We start from the raw sequence: 18,218 nt of genomic DNA on the forward strand, positions 1-18,218 counted from the left end.
GGTGTTTCTGTGGGTCAATTTAGTTTCTAATAGAACCTTGATTCTTTGGGAAACATATCCATGTCTCTGCAAACAGTTTATGCCTATTTGGTTCCTGTTATAAGGGATACAGTAAAATGGCTATCTATGCATTATTAGTAGGACTGTTTCCTTTGAACTCCAGCCAATGAATTTATATTTAAATCATATATATATATATATATATATATATTCCATTGTTCTTGATTATGCTGTATAGGAGCTGAATTTTGCTAACCCTCGAAGTACTAGCCTTCCTGATTTTAATTAGCTTAGAAAATTGACTTGTACATTTAAAGTCACTGTAATTTAGCTGTAATCAGTCATGTTACACAGGAGACAAATGGGATTCATGGACTGTGCCCACACTGATGCTTTCTGACAGCTCTCCTATTGCCACATCAATACACATCCCTCACTGCTTGCTATGGTAGCACTGGTACCAGCAAACTGTGTTTCTACATGGTTCAGCAATTGTGTTTCTGCCACTCTGTCATAGAACTGGCTTATGTACAGTTTGCTTATGTCCTGCTATTGCTGTAATCATGAGAGGAGCCAGAAAAAATTCTGTACAAAGACTCAGGTGTACATTGCAACTTTAAAACAAATATATCAAAGAATGTAATTTAAAATCCCAGAGTTAATGCAGGAAACTGGAAGTTTAAGCCTGAAGATTAGTACATCCAGCCCAGGCACTATCTGTTGGTCATTTTATCTCTGAAGTTTCTTCATCTATGTGTAAAACAAGAATCTTGTAGTTGCTCTTACATTTAAATTCATGCTTAAAACTGCTGTGAGATATTAGGATATATAGAAATACAGTGAAATGGAAAGTAATAAACAGTGACACTAATTCAGATTTTTCAATTGACTTGCAACATATTTGTGTTCAGTAGTTATGCATCAGGAAATCATACTGTTTCAAAAGTAATGCATTTTAAAGTTTAAAAATACAATTCAACATACTGTATCATCTCTGACTGCATGCACTTCAGCTTCACAGAAAACAAAAATATTACCATAGTTGAAAAAATAATGTACTTCATATATATCAATGAATAAATATTCATAAGCAGTATGAATATGCTATCAGTATCGGTATATGAGATCAGTTTATGATTACCTGATTTTTGTTTCAGTTTGACCATAGCTATTAAGCAAAAGTGGTCAAAATTATTTGGTTTTATGTCTAAATTAAATTGGGATGGACATATGATCTTCCAAATCAGCCATATGAGTTAACAGTGATTTGCAAGGATCTTGAGTTAAAATAACATATTGTCTTAAAATAAGCTTTTCTTTGGAATAATTACCAAAATGAGTGGCAATGCCTTTGAAAAAGCAGCTTTATTTTATATAGTGCACTGAGAGAAGTATGATAGTGTGATTTCAGACCTCAGGGTTCAGAGGGTCTCCTGTTCCCTCAGCCTTTCTTGGCTGTAATGAATCAGTCTGCACAGGATATGGCTGCTAACAGATGATAATGCAAAGTGAAGGGCTGGGCCATGAAAAGCCCCAGGGTGGCTCAGCGTGGTGCTGAGTTCTCACGAAGAGCTGATTGCTTTCCAAAAATAAGAACAGGAACTAGGGCAGATAATCCATGTAAAATGCACTTTCCACCCTTACCCCTTCACAACAATTTATTATTTCCAGTATTACAGAGCTTCACATGTTGATTACATACATAATCCATCCAGTCACCCACATCTACCTACACACACTTCTGCTGTATTCTTGCAAACCCTGTTTGTGAGAATTTCTCTGGGATCCTGTTTTGTGGGTGTAACTTGAGAACATATAAATAGATTAGTGTTTTCCCATCTTTTAAACCCAAATGTGACTGCAAACATGACAGCAGAAATATGATTCTTGGAAATTATTTCGTCTGTTTTAAATCTTTCATTTTATTAGGCTAAGGAGATCTGGGCTGTTCACATTGCATGGGAACCGTGCTCTTGGTGGTGGCATTACCACTGCTCAGAGTGCAGGTTGTGTCAGCACTTTTGTTATAAATACAAGTCCTTATTTCAGAAGCTTAATAACATAATAAGCCTTGAAATTTCATACGTGTCTGAAACTTGGCACAGAGCACTCATTTTGCCTTTTACCACATTAAATAAAAAAAATAATATATATATTCGAGGGGAATGTAAATAAACAAAAAAGAAGTTTGTGTTTTGCTACTTCTTCTATCTCAAAGTTAGTTTTGTTTATGAAATGAAATGGTTTGAACTTGCAGCTCCAAATGGAAACCTTTGAAATTTTTTTTTAAGTCACAATAGTTAGCATTTGCAAATCAGGCCTACACACATCATACAAACTTGCAGAGCTCACTCACAGCAAGTGAAATTCTCTCATCAGTGTCAGCAGAGCTATTTCTGTGCAGTTGTAAAACTGAACATGTACAGAGAACAAAAAGATGAATACGCTTTTCCTCAGTTTTTTTTAAATTAATTATTTCAAGTCCTCTCCTTTACAAAGTACATTTACAGTGGTGATGTCAAAGTAAATCAAACGCAACTTTTTCTCCATCTTGTGGAAAAAAAACCTCCATGATTGTAAAATTTCCAGGCTGTTTTCTAAACAATTAAAAAAAACTGGAGCAGGCTCTAGTCTCAATAGAAGTACTGAATCTTTTCATGTTTGCTCAGTCCTTCTAGATAACCCTGAAATTATCCTGAGGGTTACTAAGGGCGTAGCTTGCCTGGGTATGGTATCTTGCATAGATGTCTATTTTTTCTTAAAGGCAGAGCTAGTACAGAAATCCTGTATTAATGATAGCTTTAGTCTGACCTAAATCACTTCTGGCTCTTTCCTTATGGATTCACTTAAGCCTCTGCACAGGGGGTGAAGGATCCGAGTGTTCGAATCTGCAATGCTTTATTCCTCCTCTGCATCCATTTCATCTGCACGTGCATGAAATAAAATCACCAAGGAGCATTGATCTGCTCAGAATACTAGGCAAACTCTTCAGCCTTTCTTTGCCTAGCCAATTTTATAAAGGGTACAAAACCTCTAGAGTTGAAAAAAAAAAAAAAAGCCACTTTTTTTTCTCCTTCCATTCAAATCCCATTTTCAGTGGGATGGCTGTAATTATCTACTTTGTGTTGGAAAATCCTTGCTCACTTCAAGCACTTAGGGTCAGTTTTACAGTATTGTTCCACTCAACTTGATTTCTTTCTCTTATTTACCTATGGGAAGCTTACCACATCTATAATATCCTTGCTGAAGAAATGCTGTGTGTTTTTTGTGTAGCACAGGCACAGCAGTCAGGATTCAAAATACTTAGTATTAGAGCTATAAAAATGAGGCATTCTTTTTCAATTGGGGCATCTCTAGGTCTTTTTACAATTAATGCAAAGAAACATGTTTGTCTAGGGTGTGATTCATATTAGTCCAGGAGTGCTGAGGGAGGTCAGATAAATCACCCTGTGCTGTGGCTTGTTTCTCTCTCTGCTCTACAGAGAGCATAAACTGATTAACTCAAATATAGACACCTGCCTTTTACACCAACTGTCTATATTTATATCTGAAATGATAGCCCCAAATCTGTGCCAGCTCCTCTGCTGGAAAATGCAGGTGTCTGCCATTTGAAATCTGTGTCAATCTACAGCAGCTGAGCTTAGCAAACCCACCCCAGTGCTTCTAGGTGTTGGACAATGGCAACACTCTTTGTAGAGGAAAATACAAAGCCCAGGATATGAAATAATATCTATTTTACAAAGTGCAGTGAAACGTTTTATTTACCATGAACACTACATTTCACAGTCCAGATATTCTTGTTAGAGAAATTATAAACCAAATTACTTCCTCTTACAGTGTCTCAGTAAAGCTACTTGTACATGCAAAGGTAGATTTTCCATCAAATTCAGTGGGTGGAAGAAAAGGCTGAATAATTGTGCAACAAAACTGTTGTCTGGAAAACCATCTAGAAAAAATTTAAGTATTAAACTTTCTTCTTCTTCTTTTTTTTTTTTTTTTTTTTGCAAATGCGAGTAGATCCCCACCTACTCATTGATACTGTAATTGAGTCTAGCAGCATCTGCACCTGCTTCTGCACGTGTTGGGAGTTGCAATTGCTCTGGTGTGACCACAGAAAGACTACTGGCAATCAGCCTGAAATCATTAAAGTTTGTTAGCTGGTCTTTAGGGCTGACCTGAGCATAGAAACAGGATTTGAGTAGAGAGCTCCATGAGCTCCATAGCCTGCTGTGGTGCCTCCAGGTTTCCTTCTGTCTAATAAGGTATGAATAACTGAAAACCTTTCTGATGAGAAAACCCTAACTTTGGAGGGGGTGTAAAAAGGGGGCTTCCTTGTCTCTGTGTTGTGACAGTTGTGATGGTTCAATATTTTTTAATGTATCCATAATGGTCAAACTTCTTGTTGCCTATGAGGTTCAAAATCCACTACAGATAATACTCTGGAATTACATACAATTCATTTCTTTAGGAAACTCAGCTAGAATGCTGGAAGCTGGGGTAGAAGGAGACGCATACCTTGAAAGTAGAGATTTTAGGGTATGGTGTTATGAGCTTTAGCAAAGGACTAAATGGAGCATATTGTGTATTCCTGTAGGCTTGGGGAAAGCGTGAGACTTTGTTTTGTTGAAGTGATTGCTTGATCTCAAAAGAAAGCCGTTGTGCAGGCTTGTAGGGGTTTCTGCCTCCCCTAAATCATCCTATCATCATGTGAAAGCACAGTGAGGGTGTACGTCCTGGGGGCTTATCTCTGATGTGAGACCAGGTGCTATGACACCCTATCAGTTATCTCTAGTGAGAAAATAACTGTACATAGTCTCCAAAGCAGATATTATCTGCTTCCCTAAACATCCTGTTCACTCTGTGTATTGTGTGCATTAAACTGGGTTGTGAAGACATCGAAACTGAACTGAGACTCCTGCTGGAAACCTGCATTGTTCCTCTTAGCTCTCCTCCTCTCTTCCACTGCAGATGTGCTTAGAAAACCTTTATCTATTGCTTCTCAGGCCTGGGGCAGTGAATTAATAATGCATAGCATAGCAAATTCAGCACTAGTAAGTGGTTGCACCGGCATTCAAAGAGTTTTCAGTTCTGAAGAGGAGAGTGGTGCAGGGGTTACACCCCTGCAGAGAACTCTAGGACCAACAAGGCTGCACTTGGATGTTTTGAACAGAGTGGTTAGGAGCTGTTTTTTTCTTAGGATTTGAACCCAGCTAACGTTCATCTCATTTCTAATATAGAGATTGTTGGGCCATTGTTTTTTTTTTGTTTTGGTTTTGTTTTTCTTTTTAGCATGTTTTAATTGTTGCAAAATGAAAGTAGATATATGGGAGCAAAGACTTAACCCAGTCCAAAAAAATACAGTCCGGGAAAAGATGTGAAAATGTTTGGGAGTTATTGTTAAAACAAAGCAACAACAACCTTCTCCCTCCTTCTCCCCCTCCCCCCCAAAAAGAAAAGCGAATTTAAAAAAAAAATTAAAAATAAACACCAAAGCCAACCAATTTAAAAAAAAACACCAGAAAACACCCTAAAAGCCCAAAAAACCCTTCACCTAACAAGTGACTAAGTTTTGTTTGGTAATAGTAATATTTCGTAGAGTGAGGGGTGTGGGTTTTGCTGGGGCATTTTTGGTGAGGTTTTTTTTTTTTTGGTCTGTGGTTTGGTTTGTTTTGGGGTTTTTTTGTGTGGTGTTTTTTTGTTTTTTGTGGGGTTTTTTTTGTCGGGGTTTGTTCATTGCTCAAAGTGACCTACGGTTGCACCCTTTCCATCAAGCCGTTTAGTTCAGCAGTGAAGCTCCACGGATGCCGTCTGGAACCGGGCTGGTGGTGAGCTTGGTGGCAAGCACAGGAGAGCTGCTTTATTCCAGCCTGCTGAGCTGATGGAGGTGTTAGGTTACTTTTGTTGCAAAGCCAGAGCTTGTTCTGGGCAGCCAGAACCCCTCCTTTTAACAAGCTCTGGCATGGCTTGAGTTCTGTGAGCCTGCCTTACCCCGCTCCGTGGTGGGACTCCCCCAGACAGTGTGTTCTGAGCAATTAAAAGTTCTTTCAGTGCCAGCAGCAGGTCACCTGTGAGTGAGGGTCCAATTTTGTATTCCCCCTTACGGCTCAGAGTCCTGTCCCCTGCAGGGATGGTGTTGGACTCTAATGCATTTCCATCCATGTACTGTACTGCGACTGTGAAAAGCTTGATTTAAACCCCAATACCATATCCAAGCAGAACCCTGAATTTTCTCCCTCTTTCTTGCCTTTTAAGCTCAAAGAGAACACAGAGTATTTGCAGTGACCTTGCTACTCTTCCATAAGGAATGTAAAGCCAGGGTGGGATCTCTGGGTAAATATTTTGATGGGGACTTTGGTGATTAATTTGTTGTTTCTGTGTTTAAAGAGCCTTTTGCTGCATTTCTTTGGTCAGCTGTCAGGGTGTCTAGAGCTAGAGGCTGTCAGTGTGGGTGTCTCTGGCCTGCAGAGCAATGCTCCCCTCTGACTGAGCACACAGAGGCTTCATCTGACCTGTGAGCTCCAAAATCTGCCATGCTGCTCACAGTCTCTCCTGGGCAAAGGGATTAGAGCCACTCTGGCATGAACTATTGGTAGGGTGGCATCACTGCTGGTGATTTGAGCTGATTATGACTTTTCTGGGCACCATGGTGCTCTCTTTCTGTTTGTGCTGGTTTGGTGAAATGATCTATTTTTTGCTGAAGTTAATATGGAAAAAAGCAGTGGCTATTCCTTGTGATTCCCTTTTGGATACTTTCACTGGTGACTCTTTGGCTGGTAGGTGTTTGGGCAGGCTTTGGTTACAAACGGATGTGTATGCTTTCCTCCAGGGAAAATGGGGAGAGTAGGGATCCTCAGGAAGTCCCTCTGGGCTGGCAGTGCTGCCCTTTCCCAGGGTAAGCCCAGGTTGGTGGAGTCTCTGAGGTTGAGATGACCCCGAGGTGTTAGAAAGTCTGTTTTTTCCCCGCCTAGTGGCTGAAGAAGAAGCTGAGATGCGTTGGTACAGCTTTTCAAGGTTGTTTATTTTTCCTTATCTATTACATTCTTTTTCTGACCTGCTGAGGTCTGTCCAGCAGGTCAGTTCGTGGCACACTAGCCACCCTCAGGGTGGTGTTACCTTATACTAAAAACCATGTGTACTTTATTTACAATAATTTCCCACTACCTATCACCTATCTTAGACAGTTTGTCTCTACTCTAAACCAATGCAAAAGCTCCACCATCACAGCAGAAGATGGAGGCTAAGAAGAAGCAGGAGGAAGGACAGGACATGCCCAAATCCCTCCATCTTGCCTCCTGAACCCCCATTCTAAAACCCCAAAATTCTACTTTTTCACCCTGTGATAAATTCACTATCATTCTACTCAAACCCTTGTGGCTTGTAACTCCTCGCACAAAGTTGGGAATTGTTTCCATGGGTTAAAATCAAAGGCACAGGTGTCTCTGACTCTGTGCCAAGGTGTCTGAGCCCCCTGCCAGGGTCTCGAGTCCTCCAGGGCAGTCAGAGGAATGTGCTGGGCTCTGACACCAGGTAACACCAGGCTGTCCTGCCTTTCCCCAGCACGGCCTGGGTCTCCTGGCAGCCCCGTGTGTGCCTGGAGTGCAGCCCTGCAGCGCTCCATGTGCAGCCGCAGCCCGTGCTGCAGCAAACCCGGCGGTCCAGAGTCCTCTGCTCCCGTGGAACAGCCACGCCTTGAGAGAACTCAGGAGTCTGAGGTGTTTGAGGTGCTTCAAGGAGCTGGGATGGTGTATTTGGTGTGATGCTTCTGCCCAGCTCCTCAGCAGGCATGGCTGAAGACCAGCTCCCTGCGGATCTTCCTCTGTTGTATGGGGCGTATTTGCAAATGACAATAAGCTTTTCTCACTTTGGAAGGTGTTCAGATAGAGGTATCTGGCAGGGACAAGCCAGCCTTCCCTTCCCCCTCCCCGCCCCTTTGCCCTTCTGATAATCAATGGGGAGCAAAGCACTTCCTTCGGAAATGCAGTGCCAAGCCTTGCCCTGAACAGTGGGTCCTGTTGCAGCTTCTGGCTGAAACATTTACAGATCTTATCTGCGAGCTCTGCATTCTCTGTAAGAGCAGGAGATGGATCTGTTCTTACTCACTGCTTATCCAAGGCATGTGGAGAGGTCCGGTCTGGGCAGTGTGGACTTGACACCTTTTCCTAGTGCTTCAACACAACACAGTGCCATTTCTGTGGTTTGTCACATGTGCACGGTCCTTTTGTGGCAAGTTACTTCAGTGTCTCTTCTTACAAACTTGTCTGTGGCTTCCAAGTATTAACAGTTTCTAAATATTTTCCCTGTGATAAAGCGAAAGGGATATAATCCAATGGAGTGCTGCTTCTCCCAGGGAATATTGTCTGGATAAAGGCCTTCCTGTAACCAAAGTTTGCCATCTTTTAAGGGTGTTATTTCCAGTATTATCATTTCCTTATCAATGGTTTTAATGGTCTTTAAAAGTAACTAGGGAGGTTTATTCAATCTTTGGATTATGGTGTATTTATTTCTTAAGCTCAGTATTAAGGCTAGATTTTGTTTAGTAAATGGAATTTCTGACTTGTGAATATGTGTAGGATGAAGCAGAAGAGTTTAAAAGTTTTTCAGAAATGTAAACAACTAGATTCTTTGGCTCTTTGGTGTGAAGCATTCAATAAAAATGTTGATTTGCATGCTGGCACAGTTACCTGTGCAGCTGTATTGTGGCCCTCACAGTGAGCTGATCTGGCTTCAGTGAAATTCCTGGGTTATCTTCCAGTTTCTCAATTCAGACTGCAGCTGGCTGGACTCCATGCCAGCACAACTGGAGGGAGGGAGGGGGTCATGTGGAGAAGACAGGGCTGAAGAGTGGAAGTACCTTAAACTAGTGCTGCTGAAGAATTCTGGGTCATGAAATCAGGGCCTTGATGTTTGCTAAGCAGTAACAATGTGCACAAAACATAATTCTATGGAATGGTACTTTGTTTTTTTGTAAAAGCTGAAAAAAAATGTTACTGATTTGAAAGCCTTCCTAGACAGGTATCATTGGTCTCACTGGCTGTCATCATGGAAGTAATGAGCTGGAATTGCTTTAAGCAGAAGTAAGAGACGAACCTTAGTTCTTAACATCATCTAAAAAAGTTTCTTATAAATATTGTTTTGAGATTTTTTTTCTGTTATATCACTGCAGTTACTGGTGCCATTTTTTTCATTCTCAAAGTAAAGACTCTAAGTTTCTGGAAAAATTAAGTAATATTGCAGTTTAAATTCTGATGTGAAATTATTTTTCTTCAAGTTTCACATTCAGTTTCTGAAGTGATATTTATAGAATCTGGTAGATATTGTCTACTGGCAGCTTCAACTCGGATCTTGGCTAGAGAATTTTAGATGTGTATGAAAGCTTATGGTGATAACAAAGCAAAATGTCACTTTTACTTCCAGTTTCCTAAAGTTTTTTAATTGAATGTTTGAAGTGAGACATTATTTGTTTGGCTCAGATGGTGTTTATTTTCCTTTCAGATAGAGGTGAGCTGAGGCTTCTTTTGAGATGGATATAAATAGCTCTTTAAAAGATGCAGTAATGACAGTGTTGGCTACTGTTCCTCTGTCAAATTCTTTGATTAGTAATTAGATCACCTAGTAATCCAGGAGAGGAGGGTGCAATTGGTGTCCCCTGGCACCAGAGCTTTGCCATTCTCTTCCTTCCCCAGCAGAGGGGCAGTCCATGAGCCAGGGGCTGCTCCAGGGGCTGGAAAGGAGCCATGTGCTGCAAGGCTGCTGCATCTGGGCAGGTCTGGCCTGTGAGGTGCCACCTCCAGGTGCTTTGAGTGCCTTGGGTGCTCTCACTCCAGCATGAGGAGGTGCTCTGGCTGACGGAGAGCGTCTGTGTGTCCTGCTGGTCACTTCTGACCCATGGGAACTGGTGACTCACTGTTGAGGCCTCTCTATCTCTGGTGACGGTGTAAACTGGGCCTGACGCAGAGGAGCTCCCTCTGTTGCGGTAAACCATCGGCTCGCTTCCTGTGTGTGGATTTATTAGGGTTTAAAGATGTGTGGGTGTGTACTTAAGGAAGTTTCAGCTTCTTCATTCCCTTCTAAATTAACAACTTGTTGTGACAGCACTAGGAGCTTGGGCTGTCCCCATCGGATGCTGCATGTTCCTTAGCCTCCCCTGGCTAAGGAATTCCCTGGGGGAATTTTCTGCCGCCCACAGCATCCCTCTGTGCCCTGCCCAGTCAGCTTGGGGCTCACCCACTTGCCTTCTGTGGTGCTGCCTGTATCAGGCCAGACAGCTGGACTAATACAAGAAAACAGTAGTGATGTATTCATTGTCTTATAAATCCAAACAATCACAACTCATATGTGGTCTCTCATAGACTTTCACCCAGTCTTGCCTTTTCTCAATTTATTTAGACCAAAAAAAAAAAAATAGTGATGTTCTGCTGTATTATCTAAAGAGAAAACAGTCTTAGCTGAGGAATGTGGATGGCCTTTATATCTGGCTGACTTTGCCGTGATTTCTCTGTCTGTTTACATAGCAGAATGACAAAAGATCTTGAAATTTCTGAAAACAAGCCTGCTGAGATATATAATAATAATAAAAAGAACTGGTATGATTTTCCTTACCTTTATTGTGTGTTTTGTGATGTACAGGTAAATATCTGTTCTGCTTAGTCTGTTTTGTATGAGGTAATTGTTTTTTTCTGTCACACTTCAGAAACCAGGAATTTATCCTCAATGGAATTGACTAATAGATGCCATAATCCTGTTACAAGAGTAGCATGTCCTCAGCACTTCAATAGGAGGCTTCATCATTTTCATCTATAAACCATCTCCATTAGGAATTGAACTTATGGTAGTACAACACCATCTGTTAATGGTTTGGTATAACTAGATGTTCATATATACTTTTTAGGGCATGATCATTTCTTTAATATGCTCAGCCTCCTAAAGCAGAATTTATTAATGGAAAACCATATATATGTTACACATGACATTTCTAGGGACATTCTAGTTGTCAACAATTAAATTCAGGTTTATTATGATTAGCTACCCTTGGTGCCTAGTCAGAACACACCTGGGCATTAAAAAGATGCAGTACTTGCTTTAAGGTTTGCAGACTACTGGGCTAGACTTGAAATTAGTAGGAGGGCATTGAGGCAAAACAGGGATAGCTGGAGGAAAGAACAAAGGCTGTGCTTGCGTGGTTGTGTGGCTTACGTCACTTTGTTAAGCAAACAGGGTGGTTCTGCTAAGCCCTCCAACTTTGTACTTGTGAGGATACGTGCCTCTTGTACCATGCCAAACCATCCCACTGATAGCGAAGTTAAATTGCTCCCCATCTACCTGTCATCTTGCCAAAAACAATGCGTAGATTGTGATGTGGGGGATAAGATCAAATGTAAGGGATCAGTAGTGCCTTTGGGAACATCTCCCTCTCTCCTTCTCGTGGGAGACTTGCCTGCTTGCTGTCCCCAGCTGTAGTCTTATCATTGCACTGTTCGTATTTCATACACCTGTTCTTTTTGTAATCTTTTCTGCAGCAGTCATTCTCTGATGGGGGTAATGGGTATTAAAAAGGAAGATCCAACAAGGATGTAGTTATATCTCTTACCTGCTGGACTTTGTGCTTCCGTCTTTGAAATTTCAGCTGGCAAAGCATTGGTGCAGAATGACACTTTGGCGTTGTTTTTACGTGTGCTGGGTTGTGGATGTGATCACAACAGACAAAAATGCTTGTGCTGGTATAATTTTGCTGGGGAGGTAAGTGAAATTAAAGCATTATACCACAATAAAAAAACCTTTACTCATAACATGAAGTTGCAGATAAGGAAGGATCTTCCAGTTTTACTAGTCTATCTTGGAGATGTATGTCTGTGATCTTAGTGGGTCTTTCTCATCCTACCTAATCTGAATCCGATCATATAAACTAATGGGGATAATCAGTTAGAAAAGATTAATTTCAAAGGGAAGATTGTCACTTAGACTTGAAACTAGATGTTTATCTGGAAGTCACCTTCAAAAGCTTGTGGAGGCATATGGGGCCAATGCTGGTGCATTTGTTAGCACTGCTATAGCCACTTGCATGTATGGAGGAGCCTTTGTCAGTGCCTAAAAAGTGATCTCTTTCCTTCCAACATCCTTAGCCTGTCATCTGCCATGGTGACTACAAAGACTTGCTCCCTTGATGTGTTACTGTCTTGCTGCCACTGCTCTACGTCCACCACAGGCCTTCCTGGCTGTGTACAGTGGGCTTGGGGCTTGCCTCAGGACTCACTTGTTGCCCAAATCTATTATCACCCTCTGATTGTACCTGGGGTGACTCTGGCACACCTGGGAGGAAATGATGGACACTTTGCCCTTATAAAGCGTATGTTATGGCACACGCCAGGGTACAGCAGAGGCAAAGTCCTTTCATCAGCATCACAGGACTAGGTCGGGCAGCTATAATAGCCCAGGTCTGCTCTACACAGGCCAGGCACTGCATGTTTCAAAGGCAAATGGGGCCTTTAAGGAGCCTGAACAAACCTCAATAATGAAGCTGGACTTCTAGCAAAATTGTGGGCTTTGCACTCTTCCTTGGTCAGTGTACTTGAAATAGTTAATTCTGGTTACTTTACTCTAGACAGACAGGTAATAGTATATAGTTTTTGTTGCTGAAATTAAATTGAATTCTGAGGAAATCTGTCTTTTCTTTATATCTGAAAGTGCAATAAGTTCTGGACTCCTTGTAGCAGGAGCCTTGGGCTCCCATTTGCTCTGTCTGGCGCAAATGACTACAAATGGTGTCCAGCACTGTGTTCAGGGGCAGCTCTAGGTTGAGGAAATGATTCTGGAGTAGCTTAGCTCACTAAACCTGGCAGCTGAATTATGTTAATCAGCATTCCTTGCTTAATGAAAACCAAAGTGAGTTATTGAAATATCAGTCACACTTCTTAGTGCCACCTCAGCTGATGTGACCACTTTTTGGATGTGATCCGAGATCTCTGCTTCAGCACTTGCCTGACAGTCATCCATCTCTTATTTTTCCTTAGCTGTGAGGAGGTGCAAGTATGTATGACTGTTACTACAGTAACACTGTGACTGAATGTTCTAGTAGGAAAGTGTTTATCTTAAAACCTATATTTATCTTTTTGTGAACAGTCTCAATTTAGCTAAGACCCTTTCAAAGTGAAAGTTTAAATTTATTGCACTGGAAGATGCTTTCTTGTGACAAACTTAGAAATATATTATGAACAAATTGTGTGTGCAGAGGGGGTGTTTTCTAAAAAATGTTCTTTTTAAAAATGAGCTAGATGCCTGAAATATCTACCTACAGCAAGCAAAAAACTATTTAACTGATTTTCCCAACCAGAGCAATATGGTAACAGATTGAACTAAACTGAAGAAGCTAAAACTGAACTTCTGGGTCTGATTTAATGTAAGTGGCCAAAAATATGTATTTTGCTCATATGCTTGCACTAAGCCTTGAATTCGAAATGGAGACAAGGAGAAAAACAGTGAGCAGAAAAGGATGGGAGTCTTTCCACCCCTTTCAGCAAATGTTGACTCAGATTCTTATTCTATGCCCTCTTAGCAGAAAGCATCTCTTGTGTAAGCTAAGGAGAACCACATCCTATCTCCTTCCTTCCATCTGTATTAAGTCTGTGGGCCTGCTACAGCATGAGCAGAAATAAGCAATCCACTGAAGCCTGTGGGCTATCTCCTCGTTAAGTAAATACTGCCTATCACAGATGGAGCTTTAGGCCATTAACCAAACTTGTTGAGCACTGGGAATACTAATGAGCAACCATGGTTGGCACTGATGGAGACAGCACTCTCAGGCTCATGAGAGCTAGGAGTAGTTTTCCTTTGGAGGAGTTTTTGACTGAAATCTCTTGTCCTTGGTTGGCCACTGACTGTATTTGGTTTCACTTTTTGAAGCCAGACTATTTGCCTTTTTATGAGACAGAAGTTCAGGTGCAGAGTGTTGGAATATGATTTTATTGCAATGCATTTATTCACCAGTGTCTTTGTTCTTAGAACTGAGACTGCAAGGATATTAGGGCTTGAAACAGGACCAGTGTTCTCTCAGTTAGTTGATGTAAATGGTCTAATTTGTATAAACATTGTACTTAAAACCTATTTAGGGATCTGCACATAATTGTGCATGGGCTATGCAAACACAGACCAAAATGTCAATACTCAGCCTTGTAATTTCAATAAGGTGACTAGGAATTAGAGGAATACAGGACGATAGAAAATGGGATGAAGAGAGCAGTGAGCAGATGCTGGTGTGCTGTATGGACTCATGTAAGACACCCGTCCTTCAGGAGTGGGATGGAACTGCACCATACTGGTAATGAAACAAAACATGGGCTACTCTGCCTTCTGAGGTTTCCTACTGCTGGCATCTAAATGAGACCCATCCTAATGGAATAAAGTGATTTGAATATTATATTGGTTTTTTGGGGTTGTTTTTTTTTTTTTTTGCCATAAAATTAAAATGCCTTAGACAACCATGCTGAAGCCTCTTTACTCTTAGATTTTTGTCTTGGAGACTGGAGTGGGTAAGGCAGTTCCAGAGGATGTACAGGAAGAAAATGGGGGATTTTATTCACTTCTGTTGATATTCACTTCCGTGCTAATGCTTTTGACTTTGGAAAGAGGTGTTAGTAGTCTGTGAGAATTCATGCAGGTGCAGTGTCTGCAGTCCCTCCCCTGGGAAAAGATTTATCAGCAGCCTAAAGCAATAACTAAAGCAGCCACCTGCCTTATGCCATTGCAGTTGGCAGTAATGCTATTGTGTGAAGCCTGCTGTGTGTGTAGAGAGGCCATGGTGTATTTCTGCCCTACCAGGAAAGAACTGTGCTGAAAGCAGAAAGTCTCTTCCATGCTACTCGAAACTTCAAGTTAATGATTTGTTTGGCTGACTGGCTTGCCTGTAAGTGCATTGTCAGGTGATCTTATTGGAATGACAGGCAGGAGAGCTCTTACGTCTTTACTATTACTGTTTGTTTAGGCGTGTAGGTATTTCCTGCAAAGCCAGCTCCACAGATCAGCTAGGGCCTGGCTGTGCAATCATCTGTAGTGCAGGAAAGCTAAAAGTTCAAGCTGTTCTGCAGTTTGCATAGTTTACTCTTTTGAACTTGGCAGTATAATGTCTTCTGCATGTTTGTGGATTCTGCTTAAACTCTCCAACACACTGGAGTTTATCTCAAAAAGTAAATGAGAAGTAGGGAGAACAGAGTGTCTCTGAAAGTTACTTCAAGTTATTTCTTCCCTTCTTTAGGTGAAAGAAACTTCATGTGAGGTTGTGCTGGGGTATCTTCTTGATCTTTGGACAAAAAAGACCAGGATCTTGGCATTCATGATCCTTGAATCAAACTCTTGCAGGATGCATGGTCCAGCTCCCAAAAGCACAGCCAGCTCTGAAGTTGGGTACAGCTGCTCAGAGCCTTACCCAGTCAAGTTGTGAATACCTCTAAAATACAAAACCAGTAAAACACAAGACGTTCCACCATAACAGGAGAAAGAGCTGCATTGCATAGAGAATGGCAGAGCCCTAGCAAAGGCTGCCCAGGGAGGTTATGGAGTCTGCCTTTCTGGAGATATTCATACTTCACCTGGATGCATTCCCTTTTAACCTTTTCCAGATGACCCTGCCTTGGCAGGGGGTTTGGACAAATGATCTCCAGACATCCCTTCTAATCCCAACTATTTTGTAATCTCAAGGGTTGAGATAATACAAAGGGCAGCCTGGGCTGGTATTTGGTCATCTTTGCTTTGCCCCCTCCCCATGAGACTCAAGGGCTTCTGATGACTCTTTCAGCCTGATTAATGGGTCCTGCAGTTCTCTACTTCGCTTATATGCCAACCATTCATCCCATAGGTCTGATCTGGCTGGCGTAGATACTGAGGGATACTGTTGAGAAAGCTTTGGGAGAGCCAAGCTAAAGGATATCTACTACTCTTTAAACAAAGGCACCTTTTTCCTCATAGAAAGAGATCATATCAGTTGAGCACTATTTCCTTCTGGTAACTCCCCAGTTGCCAGTTCTCCGTGATCTGCTCATTTTTATTGTGCTTAGAAATGGCTTTGAAGACTTACTCCACAGTCTTTCAGGGATGAAGTCTGTGATTTCCCAATATAATCCTTCTTGAAGAGGAATCTGACCTTTTTGCATGTCTAAAGTAATTGGGCCCTCCTGAAAGTGCCATGGCCTTTCAAGGCAATTGAGGATGGCATCTCAGTGGTGCTGGCCAGCAGTCTCACTGGCCTCATGTGACAAATGAGCCTCTCCCAGGCACTTGCATTGGGCAGAGGAACCAGAAAGGCCAGAAATCAAACCTCACCAGCAAAGGCCTTTTCTGCTTCTGTTAGCACCAAGTTCCCCCAGCCCGCTCAGCAACAGAACCACATTTTCTATAAAATTGCTTTTTATGACTCTGTGCCAGGAGAACACCTTGTTGCTTCCTCTTACATTTTTTTATTAATTTTGGCTCTGAGGCAGCTTCAGCTTCTCTAGGACCTCCATGTACTCTGGCATTGTTCATGTTTCCTTAAACCTTCTGCTTTTGGTGTGCTTTTGTGACATCTCATTGACTCATTCAGGAATGAGTTTAGTTTTTTCAAACAAAGTAAAATACCTGCTTGGGACTTTGCTTCAGTAAAAGAAATATTTTTAAGATTAAAACTCAGAAATAATACCCTGACAGCATATATGAATATCCAGGGCTGAGGTAACTTGCAGTGCTTGAGACAGAAGTATTGTGTGGGATTTGTGGGTATGTAAAGGGACTGCTAAAGGTAATCTTATTTTTGATGAGAACTTATGAATATTCACTCACTTCCTTTTCAGTTTTAGTAGCTATTTCCTATTGCAGCCTGTTGTGCATTGAATTGCTGGGGGTGTATTCTACGCCCACTCTTCAGGTGTTGCCAACTCTCACAAGCATTTGTTCTGATTAAAGGAATTGTTGGGCTACATTATCTGAATTCTTTTGGCCTTATTCCTGCTAGCCTGAAGGAGGAGGGAAGAGAAAGCCCAATTTTAAGGGCTTCAGAAGCCACAGCACAGGCAGCTCCTACTGGTGTGGTGCAGGCAGGAGGAAGGCAGGGTGTTACAGCCAAGCTCCCCATGACTGGTTCCAGGCTCAGGAAGCAACGACTGCTCTGCTGATGCTTCTCTCAGCACTCAGGAGGAGAGGTTTAGCCTGTGCACTCCTTAACCCACTCCCTTGGTTTTGGTCTCTACAGCCTGCTGAAACACTTCTGGCTGCAGAATCTCCTGCAAGTAGAGCATGAAGGAAGAAAAATAAAATTTCTCTGAGATAGAATGAGTATCAAACTCAGTTGTGTGTTACTTGACAGATAGCTCTGTTGGAGATGAATGGCTGAATGAGAGCTTGGAGCTGTAATGAGGCTCTTAGTGCTTGAGCACGTTTCACTGGCACTGAGTTTAGCTTTATTTAGCCTGGGAAAACAGACAACACGGTGACGTCCATTTTATAAATCTATTACTAAAACTGACTTTTTTTACAGCTTCTGCTGCCTTCAAGGCTGCTAGAAATCCCCAGGATGAAGCCAGAAAGAACATAATCTGTTGAACTGTGATGCTGAAGCAGATTTGCAAACATCAATAGTGAATAAAATATTCTGCTTAAAAACATAAATCTCTACAATCGCTGAAATAGCTGACTATGATAAAAAGGCAATGAATTTTTCATGAAGTACGGCAATAGCACCAGATGGCTACTGGGCTTGTGGGAGAATCTTTCCATTTCACATTAATTCTGAAAAACAGTGAACTAAAACCAGCATGCAGTAATTAACTGGTCACACACAATGTTAGTTTGGAGCTAAAATAAGTGGATGGAGTCAGATTTGTTTTAAACTGGCTTATTGTCCTGGACTGGTAGTTGAGATCTAGTTCCATGAGTTCTTGTCTGCACAGGTCTCCCTGCAGTGTGTAGGTGGGTGGTGTTTGGTTTAAATTGCTATATGCCCACACAGTTGTCTTCTGTCCTTTTTAAAATCTTGTCGAATCCTGCTATAATTAACCTGCTTTCAAAGAGATATTGCTTCAACACAGAATGGATGAAACCACTGAAAAAGTTCATGTGAACTTTACCCATGTCATATGAGCTACAGTGGCAGTGTCTGCAGTGCATGGCTTTGTTATTGGAGTCATGTTAGCTTAGTGTTGTACTTTCCAATGTTGAAGAAACATTTTTATTAAACGTTGGTGTGTGCCTGTTACTTA

At 41.5% G+C, this 18,218-nt stretch overlaps 1 long non-coding RNA gene across 2 annotated transcripts in view; it reads left to right on the forward strand.

The window, feature by feature from the left end:
* Nucleotides 1–4,169: 4,169 nt before the first annotated feature.
* Nucleotides 4,170–18,218, forward strand: part of LOC135443064 (uncharacterized) — a 119,674-nt gene continuing 105,625 nt past the window's right edge. For both annotated transcript variants that reach the window (XR_010438789.1, XR_010438788.1), the window contains exon 1: nucleotides 4,170–4,262. This is a non-coding gene — a long non-coding RNA (uncharacterized LOC135443064). The remainder of the gene's footprint in view (nucleotides 4,263–18,218) is intronic.

This window comes from Zonotrichia leucophrys, chromosome 2 (genome assembly GCF_028769735.1).
Source record: "Zonotrichia leucophrys gambelii isolate GWCS_2022_RI chromosome 2, RI_Zleu_2.0, whole genome shotgun sequence".
In the NCBI taxonomy this organism is placed as follows: domain Eukaryota; kingdom Metazoa; phylum Chordata; class Aves; order Passeriformes; family Passerellidae; genus Zonotrichia; species Zonotrichia leucophrys.